The sequence below is a fragment of the Hyla sarda genome, chromosome 1, assembly GCF_029499605.1.
Source record: "Hyla sarda isolate aHylSar1 chromosome 1, aHylSar1.hap1, whole genome shotgun sequence".
Classification (NCBI taxonomy): domain Eukaryota; kingdom Metazoa; phylum Chordata; class Amphibia; order Anura; family Hylidae; genus Hyla; species Hyla sarda.
The window spans coordinates 81,505,148-81,520,146 of record NC_079189.1 but is presented as its reverse complement, the minus strand read 5'-3'; the positions used below and the strand labels follow the sequence as shown (position 1 = coordinate 81,520,146).

Genomic DNA, 14,999 nt, shown 5'->3' with positions numbered 1-14,999 from the left:
TTTAGACAGCAGCAGGGCCCCCCTTTAGACAGCAGCAGGGCCCCGTTTAGACAGCAGCAGGACCCCCCCTTTAGACAGCAGCAGGGCCCCCCTTTAGACAGCAGCAGGACCCCCCCTTTAGACAGCAGAAGGGCCCCCCCTTTAGACAGCAGCAGCCCCCCCCCCCCTTTAGACAGCATCAGGGCCCCCTATTAGATAGCAGCAGCCCCCCCTTTAGACAGCAGCAGGGCCCCCCTTTAGACAGCAAAAGCCCCCCCCCCTTTAGACAGCAGCAGGGCTCCCCCTTTAGACAGCAGCAGCCCCCCTTTTAGACAGCAGCACCCCCCCCCCTTTAGACAGAAGCAGCCCCCCCCCTTTAGACAGCAGCAGGTCCCACCTTTAGACAGCAGCAGAGCCCCCCTTTAGACAGCAGCAGCCCCCCCCATTTAGACAGCAACAGCCCCCCCCGTTTAGACAGCAGCAGGTTCCCCCCCACTTAGACAGCAGCAGGGCCCCCTGCTTGGACATTAGTAGCGGCCCCCTTCTCGCAGGCAGCTCACCTCCTCGGGACGGGTGCTGGTGCTGCCGCTCTGCTGCCCCGTTCTCCCGTCCTCCGGTCCGCATCATGTCGTCCTATGGAGGAGCATGTGACATACACGTCACTCTGCTTCCTGCGTAGCGTTACACTGGGCACAGGGGAGGAGGCGGAGTGACATGTGTGTCACATGCTCCTCCATGGAACGCCATGATGCGGACGGGAGGATGGAAGAACGGGGCAGCAGAGCGGCACCATGTATCGGGCATGGTATCGGGAACATTAAACGAGTCCCTGATACCATGCAAATGGCTAGTATCGGTATCGGGACATCCCTACCTATTACTATATGTAAGGCAGTAAAAAGAGCATTGCAGATAGCAGGTTGGTTACGTGCAGAGATCGTTTTTTCATTCTGTTTTTATTTTCTCATTTTACATTTCTTTATTGTGATTGTGTTTCCATTACATGATTCTAGGCTGTTATTTAGAGGAAAAGATGGTTTCCAGCAGCCAACAGGACAGTAGGAGCCTATAGTCTAGAGATAGCTCATTTATGCTATGGAAGAGTTTTCATACTGTCTGTATGAAAAAAAAAAATATTGGCTTCTATACTTAACAAATCATCTCAGTTTTAAACCAGTTGGAGTACTTGTTAGATTTCCCACAGTCTCTCTTTTAAAGACAAATTATATGAATGCTAAGCCGTGTAATGTGTGAGGTTTTACGTCTTATTTTCTAGGACTGAATCAACTGTCTAATGGGGTATTTGACTGCCCCAGCATTTGGACTTCCCTGCCACGCCCCTCATGATGTCACACCACACCCCTCGTGACGTCGTGCCACACTCCCTCAGTGCAAGTCTGTGGGAGGGGGCGTAGACTTGCATAGGCTTGCATTGAGGGGGCGTGACGTCATGAGGTAATGGCTATGACATCAGGACCCCCCCGCAGCCCACACCCAAATTTTCCAAACGCTGGAGCAGTGGAGCACACCTTTAATGTGTCACTACCACTATTTTCTTTGTTTTGTGAGTTTGTATAGTGTACATTTACTGTGCCTTCCATTAGAGGTATATGCCAAGAGAACTCCTAATGTACAGTAATGTTCAAAGGTTTTAGGTAGGTGTGGAAAATAGTGCAAAGTAAGAAAAATAGAAGTGGCAATAGTTTCTATATCAATGAGCTAAATGCAACGTCAATGAACAGAAGAGAACTCTAAATGAAACCAATATTTGCCACACTTTGCCTATAAAACAGCATCAATTTTTTTGGTATATTTGCACAGTTTTTGAAGGCACACAACAGCGACATTCAACATCTTGGAGAACTAACTACAGATCACTCCTTGATGGGAGGTATTTTACTTTGCGGAATTTTTCTATACAAGCATAGAGTGGGATTTGTTGCTTGCTCCCAGAAGGAAGCCCCTTCTCCTCCTTAGCTCCCTCATAAGCAGTGGTCCTGCAGATTGCCAAATGGCACACATTGTGCATTGAAATATATGTAGGGCGAGTGTCAGCATTGCCACCACTCTGCAGGAAGCTCAGAAGGAGAAGAAGAAGACGGATTACAAGGCCAAACTACCTGAAGTATCCAGGGAGGCTCTGAATATGCAACTGTTTATACAGTGACCCCCCGACCTACGATGGCCCCGACATACGATCATTTCAACATACAATGGCCTCTCAGAGGCCATCGCATGTGAAGGCAGCATCAACATATGATGCTTTTGTATGTCGGGGCCATCGCATAAACAGCTATCCGGCAGCGCAGACTGCTTCAGCTGTCACCGGATAGCCGTTTACGGTGCCCCGTGTGGTCCGCTGACGATCACTTACCTGTCCTCGGGGCTCCGGCGCATCCTCTTCGGGATCCCCTGCATCGTCGGCGCTCTCCATCGTCGTCATCACGACGCTGCGCACGCCGTCCCGTCATCCAATAGGAGCGGTGTGCGTAGCGACATGATGGCGGCGACGGAGAGCGAGGATGCCGGGGAAGCAGAGGCCTTGCCGGAGCATCGGCACACCCCGGGGACACGGTGACAGCGATGGAGGGCCACATCCAGGGCAGCGGTGATGAGCGGTGATGGTCCGGAGCGGTGGGTCCGCAGGTTGTAGACCACTGTCCTATACTTTACATTGCACGGATCCCTCAACATATGATGGTTTCAACAAATGATGGTCCATTTGGAACGGATTACCATCGTATGTTGAGGGACCACTGTATATGAACAATAACCATACATAGTGGAACTCAAGTTGTTTAATAACTATGAATAATTTATTCACCATCTGTACCTTTTGGATAAAGTATTTTATATACAGTGCTATTCCAAACGCTATTGGACTGTCACCATATCAAAGTTTTACCAAACAGGGTAGTATGGCCCTGTAAAGAGCTTTCCCCTCTAGGATGGTCCTTGCAACTTACCATGCAATAAAAGACCCATGTAATGGCTTAGTAGAAGGGGCACTAACCAATGAGATCAGCACTATTTATCAGGAGCCTGTTGGCCCGTGTAAAAGAATCTTACAGAGCTCGTGTGTAGTTACGCAGGTTACGCACGTCTGTCCAAAATAGGCCTTTATTGATATTCTTCGGACTAGACTTTACTTACAGTTTACAAACCTGCAATAATTTCAAATTCTTTGAAAAAGTACAATTATGTTTTCTATATAAAAAGAGTATAAAAAAGTTCAATACTTTGATGTCTGCTTTGCTTCATGGGTATAGAAAAGTTTGCAAAAGGAAAAAAAATCAATGTTTTTCTTTCATTCTTCCACGACATACATGCGGCAATCTTGTTTCCTCTTTGTTCCAGTTTCTTCGTTCCACGGGCTCCTCTGAATAATGTTTTTGCCTTTCGTCTGTAAAATCAGTTATTCACAGGCATTTACTGAATCAAATAAAATAACATCAAAATCAGTTTATAGAAAGCATGGGGAGAATACGAAATAGACTTGTTATGACTGCAAACAACTTAAATTATTGTTGCCTTTACACATTATCAGGGGTGTACAAAAGGCAGCAGCAATGGACTTCATCTATAGAAGTCACCTTTCCCTTGCCCTAAGGCTAGTATTCCACTTCTTTTTTTTCTTGCGTCTTTTTTTCACAGAAAAAAAAAACACCAGAAAAAATGCCAGTACAATTTCATGCGTTTTTGAGTGGAAATTGCATTTTTTTGCCCCTTTTGTGTTTTTTTTTTAAAGGATGCAGTAGGAATGGTAAAAACTTTATTTAACAACATTTTTTTTACAACAAAATTTTAATACATTTTTAATAAAGTATGTGTGTTTCACTTTTTTTCACTATTTAATTTTTTTTTAGGTAGTACTACTACTCCCAGCATGGAACAGACTGTTCCATGATGAAAGCTGTAGTACCTGTACTAATAGATATATCATCCTGAGTGTCACTCCTGATACCCGATGCAATCGTCCTATCTATTGCAGAGATGTGGAGCAGCTTTCTTCTGCGCTCGCATCTCTGCTCTGTACTCCGGCCACTGATGTGAATAGAACATCACTCATTCATATTTTCTGCCCACAGTGGGGATTGGCCGGATGGTTGCAGCCAATCACAGCTCTGAGGGAAATATGAATGAGTGATGTTCTATTCATATCACTGGCCGGAGTATAGTGCAGAGATGCGGAGCGTAGGAGAAAGCCAATCCGCATGTCTGCAATAGAAAGTACGATCACAGTGGATGTCAGGAGTGACACCTGCTGTGATCTTTCCTTAACTGTGGGTACTATTACTCCTATCATGGAGCACACTATGCTCCATGCTGGGAGCTGTAGTACCTGCATTAATAGACAGAACGCAACAGGTGTCAGAAGTTCCCAGCATGGAGCAGAGTGTGCTCCATGTTGGGAGCATTAGTACCTGCAGTTAAGGAAAGATCACAGCGGATGTCACTCCTGACCGCTGTGATCCTCCTGCATAATGTATAGATGCGGACGGCCGCTCTTCTATGGTCCCCTGCACTGATGTGTGTATATATATATATATATATATATATATATATATATATATATATATACACCTATTCATATTTCCCACAGAGAGTTGTGATTGGCTGGAACCATGTGGCCAATCACAGCTCTTTGCGGGAAATATGAATAGATGTATATATACGGCAGTGCAGGGGACCATGGAAGAACGGCCGCCCGCATCTATAAATTATAAAGGAGGATCGCAATGGACCTGAGTGATCTGTCAATTAGTACAGGTACTGCTACTCCCATCATGGAACAGTGTGTTCCATGCTGGGAGTCTACTACTCCCAGCATGGAACACACTGTTCCATGATGGGAGTAGCAGTACCTGTACTAATTGACAGATCACTCAGGTCCATTGCGATCCTCCTTTATAATTTATAGATGCGGGCGGCCGTTCTTCTATGGTCCCCTGCACTGCCGTATAGATAAAAATGTAGTGTGTGTGTGTGTGTGTGTGTGTGTTTTTCACTTTTTTCTTTCTTTTTTACATATTTTTAGGTAGTACTACTTAATACCTAAAAATATGTAAAATGAAAGAAAAAAGTGAAAAACACACACACACACACACACACACACACACACACACTACATTTTTATTATTGTCAGCTACATTTTTAGTGCTCTGCCCGCACACATAAATTGATCCCTGTTTTAAAAATTAATAAAAATGTTGTTATAAAAAAGATAAATTTTGTTAGATACAATTTTTTCCTTAACTACTGTATCTTTAAAAAAAATAATTTATGGTACCCAACGAAACTTTATTAAAAAAGGCATCTCCATCACTTTTTTGGATTCCAAAAAGGAATAAAAACCACCTGCAAAAACGCCAAAGTTAAAACCCACATGGCGTTTTTCTTGGTGTTTTTTTTACTCCCATAAACTTCTATGGGAGAAAAACGCCACAATTTCAGGGAAAAAAAACCCATAGGCTCAACATGCTGTGATTTTGCAAAACCGCCAAGGAGCTGAAAAAGAGTGAAAAAATGCCGAAAGGAATAAAAAAAACAACTGGAATTCCAACCTAACAGTAGCTCCCAGTACTTAGATACACCCAAGATTTACAGGAGCAGTATAATTCTCCCCTGAAAACTGCCTTGTATGTGCCCTTCTCCCTATTTTTAGCTTGTATGAATTGGCGTCAAAGGAATCTCTCCACACTGTCCCCAATCTAAGCTGGTGTGTCTAACAATAACAGAGCAGAAAGTCATACTGCTAGATTTATTCAACCATTTTCTGAATGGCACCTAAGCAAATTGCACCTTATAAAGGTTAGTTAGAAAGTTGCTTAATTTAGCATTTTGGAAACAAAAGAACAATAAAAAATCCATACAAATGGGTCCATAGCCTTTAAATGTGCAAAACATGTGCTGTTACATAAAGCAATAAAAATAAATAAATAAATAAACAAAACATAAACAAAAACAACATAAATAAAAGGAAAATTAATAAAATCCAGTCTTCCTGCATATGAACTTTAGATATTAGATTTTCGATGTTCCTAGATTTATAGGGTTGTCCATGACAGTTTCATATTTGTCTATGCATTGTGCCAAGTGTTGTAAACTCAACCTCATTTAACCCCTTGCCGCAAAATGCCGGGTTTATACGGCACTGCGGCACGGGAGGGTTATTAAGCGAGCTCAGGAGCTGAGCTCGCATCATATCCGCATCATACCCGTTCCGGCAGATGTCGGGCATTAACTCTATAGACGCGGCGATCAAAGTTGATCGCCAGGTCTAAAGTGAAAGTGAAAGCTTCCCGGCTGCTCAGTCGGGCTGATCGGGACCATTGCAGTCACACAAATAAATTCCAAAGTCCCAAATAGCGTCTTTTTGGTCACTTTTCAGACCATAAAAAAATTTATAAAAAGCGTTCAAAAAGTCCGTTCAAAACAGAAATGATACCGAGAAAAACTTCAGATCACGGCACAAAAAATGAGCCCCCATACCACCCCGTATGTGGAAAAATAAAAAGTTATAGGGGCCAGAAGGGGACAATTTTAAATGTATACATTTTCCTGTATCCACCGCTCTCCTGGGATCTTCTGCTCGGATCTGCCTTCCAGAAGACCAGAGCAGAAGATCACTGATAATACTAATCAGTGCTATGCCTATGCATTTTAGTAAAAAAAGGGTAAAAAATTTAAAAATCTCCTCCCGCAATGTAAATCACCCCTTTTCCCCATTTTACTTAAAAAAGCAAAAATAATAATATTAATTAAACATATTTGGTATCACTGCGTGCCTAAATGTCCAATCTATCGAAATATAGTGTTAATGATCCTGTACGGTGAACAACGTAAACGTAAAAAATTCAGTTTAAAATAACAGCTTTTTTGGTCACATTACATTCACAAAAAAATTTACAAAAAGATCAAATAGTCACATATACACAAAAAAGGTGCTAAAAAAAACTACAGGTCATAGAACAAAAAATTAGCCCTCACACATCCCTGTTTACAGAAAAATAAAAAAAAGTTATAGGTGGTCAAAATAGGGCGATTTTAAACATACTGATTTTGTAAAAAAAAAAAAAGTTTGCGATTTTTTAAAAGCAGTACAATAATAGAAAAGTATGTAATAATGTAATAATGGGTATCATTTTAATTGTACTGACCCACAGAAAAGAGAAAACATGTAATTTACTGTAAAGTGTACAGTGTAAAAAAGAAACCCTCCAAAATGTGCAAAAATGCAGTTTTAATTTAAATTTCCGCACACAAATAATAATTTTTGGGTTCGCCGTACATGTTATGGAAAAATTAGTCATGTCATTATAAAGTACAATTAGTGGTGCAAAAAAGAAGCCGTTATATGGGTCTGTGGATGGAAATATAAATGAGTACTGGATTTTAGAAGGCGAAGAGGAAAAAACAAAAATGCAAAAATAAAATTGGCCAAAATGGGCTTGGTCCTTAACGGGTTAATGTCATATGCCATTCATGAGACATCTGGTTTGGTCATCTTGCTTCTACAGCATTAGGCTATGCCCCCACTAAGTTTTTTTTTTTACTCATTTTGGTTCTTAAATATAATTAAAAGTTTTGCACTTGGCTAAGTTTTGGACCCACTTCTAGCTTTGGAAAAGATACTGACTAAAAATGGGCTAAAAAAAATGGCTCAAAAACTGAGTATGAACCAAGATTTAAACTGTACATGTCATTTTAACATAAACTGACTGAAAACCAATAATGTTTGTTTACACCAGGGTTATTTGGCCAGAAACTGCCCCAAATTTGATTTCCCCTTTTTAAAATGTTCTATTTTGAGTAGGTGGTTACTGTGCCTTTTTATGCCAGCACAATACATATTGGAACTTTCTTGCCATAACTTCCCAGCAAGCAGTGAAACGTTCGGTCCGGTCGGCTCATTTTTGCGCCGTATGCGCTTTTACAACCGGACCTAAAACCGTGGTTGACCACAGTTTTAGGTCCGGTTGTAAAAGCGCATACGGCGCAAAAATGAGCCAACCGGACCGAACGTTTCACTCCGGTCGGCTCATTGAAATGAATGACATACGGGAGTGCATACGGTGACATACGGGAGCGCAAGCTTTTAGCTCCCCCCTGCCGTATGCGCTCCCGTATGGGACAAAACGTAGTGTGAACCCAGCCTTACTCACAGGGAACACTATACAGAGGCTGTGTCAGGAAAAAGAACTTGCACATGCAGTTTGTAAGTGTGGTGTCCCGATACCATATGGTATACCGTACCTTGTATGGTGGTCCCCAAAGTCAGTTACTTCGTTCCAGTAGGGTCCTCCTGGTGGGATAGCCCCTAGTCACCTCTTCCTTCTTCAATTTTATGATGTTTACATGTATAAGTACAAATATAAATTGAGCTCCTGTGCGCAATTCAAGTAATAAAGAAGAGGATCTCAAAGGGGACATATCTCCGGACCTACAGAACAGATTTTAGCAAGTGTCCCATTGTCTGACTCCTGTTCACCCACACTATAACCCAGTGTATTGGGTTTAGTGTAAGTGAACAGGCTGACAGTTTTCCTTTGAAGGGGTTCTCCACTGCCCTACCTCCGGAGCTCCGCTCGCCAGCGTCCGGAAGTTTATTATTCTGAACGCTGTGTGCGGGCTTCCGTGTTCAAAGCCGCCCCCTCGTGACGTCACTCCCGCCCCTCAACGAAAGTCTATGGGAAGGGGGTGTGACAGCCGTTGTGCCCCCTTCCCATAGACTTTCGTTGAGGGGGCAGCATGATGTCAGGAGGGGGTGGGCGTGACGTCACGGCCTCGAACAGGGAAGCCCGCACACAGCATTCGGAATAAGAAACTTCCGGAAGCTGGCGAGCAGAGCTCCGGAGGCAGGGCAGCGGAGAACCCCTTTAATAGTATTACTGCATATTTAATATCATTAATGCCAGTGATCGTAAACACTTGTGTACATAGTGATAATATTTAATATTGTTAATACCAGGGATTGTAAACACTTGTGTAAGTAGTGATAATATTTAATATCGTTAATGCCAGTGATTGTAAACAATTGTGTAAGTAGTGATAATATTTAATATTGTTAATACCAGTGATTGTAAACACTTGTGTAAGTAGTGATAATATTTAATATCGTTAATGCCAGTGATTGTAAACACTTGTGTAAGTAGTGATAATATTTAATATCGTTAATACCAGTGATTGTAAACACTTGTGTACATAGTGATAATATTTAATATTGTTAATACCAGTGATTGTAAACACTTGTGTACATAGTGATAATATTTAATATTGTTAATACCAGTGATTGTAAATACTTGTGTAAGTAGTGATAATATTTAATATCGTTAATACCAGTGATTGTAAACACTTGTGTACATAGTGATAATATTTAATATTGTTAATACCAGTGATTGTAAACACTTGTGTACATAGTGATAATATTTAATATTGTTAATACCAGTGATTGTAAACACTTGTGTAAGTAGTGATAATATTTAATATCGTTAATACCAGTGATTGTAAACACTTGTGTACATAGTGATAATATTTAATATTGTTAATACCAGTGATTGTAAACACTTGTGTAAGTAGTGATAATATTTAATGTTGTTAATGCCAGTGATTGTAAACACTTATGTACATAGTGATAATATTTAATGTTGTTAATGCCAGTGATTGTAAACAATTGTGTAAGTAGTGATAATATTTAATATTGTTAATACCAGTGATCGTAAACACTTGTGTACATAGTGATAATATTTAATATTGTTAATACCAGTGATTGTAAACACTTGTGTAAGTAGTGATAATATTTAATGTTGTTAATGCCAGTGATTGTAAACACTTATGTACATAGTGATAATATTTAATGTTGTTAATGCCAGTGATTGTAAACAATTGTGTAAGTAGTGATAATATTTAATATTGTTAATGCCAGTGATTGTAAACACTTGTGTACATAGTGATAATATTTAATGTCGTTAATGCCAGTGATTGTAAACAATTGTGTAAGTAGTGATAATATTTAATATTGTTAATACCAGTGATCGTAAACACTTGTGTACATAGTGATAATATTTAATATTGTTAATACCAGTGATTGTAAACACTTGTGTAAGTAGTGATAATATTTAATATCGTTAATGCCAGTGATTGTAAACAATTGTGTAAGTAGTGATAATATTTAATATTGTTAATACCAGTGATTGTAAATATTCTAAACTAATTCTAAAAATTATGTTTAAAAAAAATATCCCTGCCTATTTGTAAACATGAGTAAATAAAAGAACACAAGAATACAAGTTGTTTTTTTTCTTCTTGTTTTTCCACCATGCTGAGCACAGCCTTTGAAGTAAAAAACAAGTGGCAGTCATTAGAGAGCCTGGAATCAAGGTGTCTTCTGTGCAAAATTGTCTCTGACTAGTTCACTCATTGTGACCTTCAGATGAAAGCCAGTGTACGTTTTGCAGCAAGCATATCCCAAGGGTGCGAGTTTGCTGTCCATACCTGCTAGTTATATAGCAACGCTTAAAGTGATGCTGTCTCTTGGTCTTTAGTCTGCTGTTTGATTTGCAAGGAAGTGACTGGGGATTTGACATTCCCTTGGCCACCTTGCTGCTTGTGAGAGTAACACCATTAATAATATAGTAAGAACTTGCTACTTGGATAACTCTTTGCTCCATGACAAATCCCTTTATAATGAACTGATCATGGGGTGGCCTGTTTCCTATGATGAGCACTTATCACGGGAGAGAACAGCTAAAGACATTGGACATGTAATGCAAATAAGTCAGATACAAAAACATAACTTGGATCCTTATAGTCCTGGGCCACAGTGCAAACAGGACCCCCATTTTCCTTATGTCATTCATAATACTGGTGACTTCCCCAGAGCCACCATTGCCCATCCATGACTGCAACCTCTGCACCTCCTATAGCAGTATTTCCTAACCAGGGTGCCTCCAGCTTTTGCAAAACTACAACTCCCAGCATGCCTGGACAGCCAAAGGCTGTCCAAGCATACTGGGAGTAGTAGTTGCGCAACAATTGGAGGCACCCTAGTTGGGAAACACTGCCCTATAGATACAACCCTTGCCTGGTTCTGTTCTGGCTGACAGAGTGGATCATGACTCTTTATATCCATAGACCCTATACAGTGCTGGCTCTGCCTATAGGCAATATAAGCAACAGCCTGGAGTGCCCTCTTGATGGGGGCACCTATCTGCCTGCTGCAAGAAAGTTAGTAACCAGCCAGCATCTGAAGCACCCACCACTCATTCGAAGCACCCGCCCAGATAGAACCACCGTTGCGTGAGGAGGGTGTTTGTTACAGTGTGTCACCCCAGTAGTAGGTGATTACAGGAGAAGAAGGTTTGTTACAGTGTGTCACCCCAGTAGTAAGGAGATTAAATGAGGAGGAGGTTTGTTACAGTGTGTCACCCCAGTAGTAAGGTGGAGCATGTCAAAGGGCGGAGCCAATGGGCGGGGTCAAGGGGGGGGGGCAAACTTAGCTTTCGTTTAGGGTGGCAAAAATCCTTGCACCAACCCTGGCCCTATAAGAGTTGGTTAATGGTTAATGGTTAGTTATTAAGGCATTGTGGTTATTTGAAATCTAGGTCTTTTATGGACTAACAGAAAGAAAAAAGGTATTGGGAGCTCAACATAAAACAAAGACCTTAACCGAGGATACTGTGATACACGTTACCCAATGTAACGTGTATCACAGTATACAAAAAATTAGCAAAAAAATTGCAACAGTCCTACTAGGTTAAGGATATTGAAAAAGAGAGGAAGATGTCCAATAATGTGTAATTAATAATTTATTAAAGTATACTATGGAGTCTTCTGCATATTATTTTATCCTGTGTATAATATACGTTTATGAGCATTCCTTATTGAGTATATGATTAGTATTTATTGCATTTTATCTGTTTTATCTTATTTACCTGTGTCATGTCTGATGCAAGGGCCCTGCAGAAGACACCATAGTATACTTTAATAAATTATGAATTACACATTATTGGACATCTTCCTCTCTTTTTCAATATCCTTAACCTAGTAGGACTATTGCAATTTTTTATTTTTTTTTCAAATGTTTTGTCAGTTTCTTCTTTTAATAAGTTGTAATATTCTAGGCATCAGTTACGGGTAACTGTATGGTGGCATTTATTTTAGATACATTCTTTAGTATAGGTAAATATATATATATATATATATATATATATATATATATATATATATATATATATAAAAAATATATATATATATATATATATATATATATATATATATACACACCCCTATTCTTTTCCTTTCCTGTATATGTTGAGATAAAAGATGTCTTACCTGGGGGAAGAAGAGGGCAAGATTTAACCCCTTAAAGATGCAGGACGTAAATGTACTTCCTGGTGAGGTGGTACTCAACGCACCAGGACGTACATTTAAGTCCTATACATAACCGCTAGCATCGGAGTCATGCGCGGCAGGTCCCAGCTGCTGATAGCAGCCAGGGTCCCACTGGTAATGGCCGACATCCGCGATCGCACCAATGTCCGCCATTAACCCCTCAGATACCGTGATCAATAGAGATGGATCAATACAAATGGATGATAGGATCGCCCGCAGTGCTGCCGCAGCCATCCGATCATCCAGAACGGCAGATGGAGATCCCCTCACCTGCCTCCGCTGCCTTCCACGGGTCTTCTGCTCTGGTCTGAGATCGAGCAGACCAGAGTAGAAGATGTAAAAAAAAAAAGTAAAAACATTTTTCAAAATCCCCTCAATATAAACGTAAATTGTCCTATTTTCCCCATTTCACCCCCAAAAAGTGTAAAAACATTAATAAACATATTTTGTATCGCCATGTGCGTAAATATCTGAACTTTTAAAATATAATGTTAAAATTTTTTTTAAAAAATGTCTATTTCTTCTGCGGTGGCTGGATTTAGAACTATCCTGAAGATGTTTCTGCCACGAAAATTCCATTGCGTGCAAGGTGCAGCAAAATCCCATTGAAAAAATGGGACTATACTGCAATGGACCATCCGAGCAGAATATTTCCGCTGGATGTTGCTGGTAAATTCCATTGGGTGAACATAGCCTTACAGAGTAAGAAGGTGGCTTGGCCCTACCTAACTTCAGGTTATTCTTGCTTGCAATACAAAAATATAAAATATAATAATTTAAAATATAATAAAATAAAATAGGATTATATCGCTAAATTTAGAGTACCACAGATCATATATCTTCCTACCAGAATTGTGTGGTTATTTAGAAAGGGGCGGAGTGTTTATTCAAGTCACTTCCATCTTATATATCTAGAGATTAGGTATTTGCCCATTCTTTATATCATTTGATGTCATGTTCTCTTTCAGAGTAATGCCATATTTATGATACCATGTTTATTGAACTAGCCTTTGTTACTAATGTGACTTAGTTTTGAATTTCTGTGACTTGTAGTTCTGCTGTATTTAGTTACTAACATAACCTTATAATGCTTCATCAACATTCTATCTATGATCATATCTTATTGATGATATATATAATTGAGTGTATATACTTATTTATTTTTAATAATCATAACCAATAAATCAGCAACATTTTTAAATACCTGCATATTATTTTATGATGTTGCAAAAAATATCACCTAGCGCCAATCAATGAGCTTAAAAGATTCTGGGTAAAAAGTCAGGCCCAGAGATATGAATTCCTTTGTTTATATTTTTTGCCAATTCTTAAGATCACATATTTAACATTTTTGGTGACCATAGGTCATAAGGTCATAATGACAGCATGACATACATTCCAGTAAAGAAAATTATTCGATATATATATATATATATATATATATATATATATATATATATAGCTAAATGTATCTGTTATGTATATATTTTTTTTCATAAAATGACCGTTTTAAAGGCAATCTGTAATCAGTGTCACCTGCACTAACCTCTTGGTGCAGACAGGTAGTGCAGGTAACACTGATGACAACAGTACTTACCTTTTCCCGTTCCGTGCAGTCATTCTTCGGTAATCTTCTCTGGTATCTTCAGCTCCGGGCCTGGCTTGAAACATGGGCGGAGTTTAGTGACGTCACCGCTGCTGTTCTCTGCTGGGTCCGGCTGCTAGAGAACAGCTGTGATGTGATAGGGACGTCACTAAACTCCGCCCATGCTCCAAGCCGGGCCCGGAGCTGAACATACGGAAGAAGATTACTGATGTGCGACTGCACGGAACGGGACAAGGTAAGTACCATTGTCATCGACAGGTTAGTGCAGGTGACACTGATGAGAGATTTCCTTTAAAGCTGTCATTCACTCTCCCTTCTCCTGTCTACTGTTCCAGAGGGATCAGTAAGGTTTTCCAAGAGACAATTGTACTTTCTAGAAGCAAGGGAGCACATACTAGAGTGGCAGACCACATGGCTGTTATGGGGCCCCTGGAGAGAGGGGACCCCAGTCTGATTGGTCTTGTTTCTTTTTCTGTTGGTAAGAAACTATTTGGACATTTGCTATGGGGCTCCCTTTTATCTATGTATGCTACTGGCTGGGAGATTTTTATACATCTTCAGCAGACAGCAGATGAGCATAGCATTCTCCCTTCTCTTTTGTGTTGTCTCTGAACCAATAACATTTTAATATTGACTAAGAATGCTTGTTTTCTCTCTGTGAAAAACACTGAGAAGGTGTACAGGCTGAAAGAGGGGAAATGCGTCGCCAGCATTGTTGTCCTGTCAGTACATATGGATGTTTTCATACTTTTTTTTCTTTTTTGTTAGCAATAAAGCAATCACAGTTCATCACCCTTAACATAGTTTCTTCACAGTATACAGTGTTCATTGTACAGTGGTCCCTCAACATACGATGGAAATCCATTCCAAATGGACCATTGTTTGTTGATCCGTGCAATGTAAAGTATAGGACAGTGGTCTACAACCTGCGGACCTCCAGATGTTGCAAAAGTACAACACCCAGCATGCCCGGACAGCCAACGGCTGTCCGGGCATGCTGGGAGTTGTAGTTTTGCAACAT

The 14,999-nt window shown here is 40.3% G+C and overlaps 1 protein-coding gene across 2 annotated transcripts in view; it reads right to left on the bottom strand.

Annotated features, from left to right (window-relative positions):
- The window catches only part of NWD2 (NACHT and WD repeat domain containing 2), a 328,260-nt gene that overhangs the window by 302,110 nt on the left and 11,151 nt on the right, over nt 1-14,999 (bottom strand). The window lies entirely within an intron of this gene.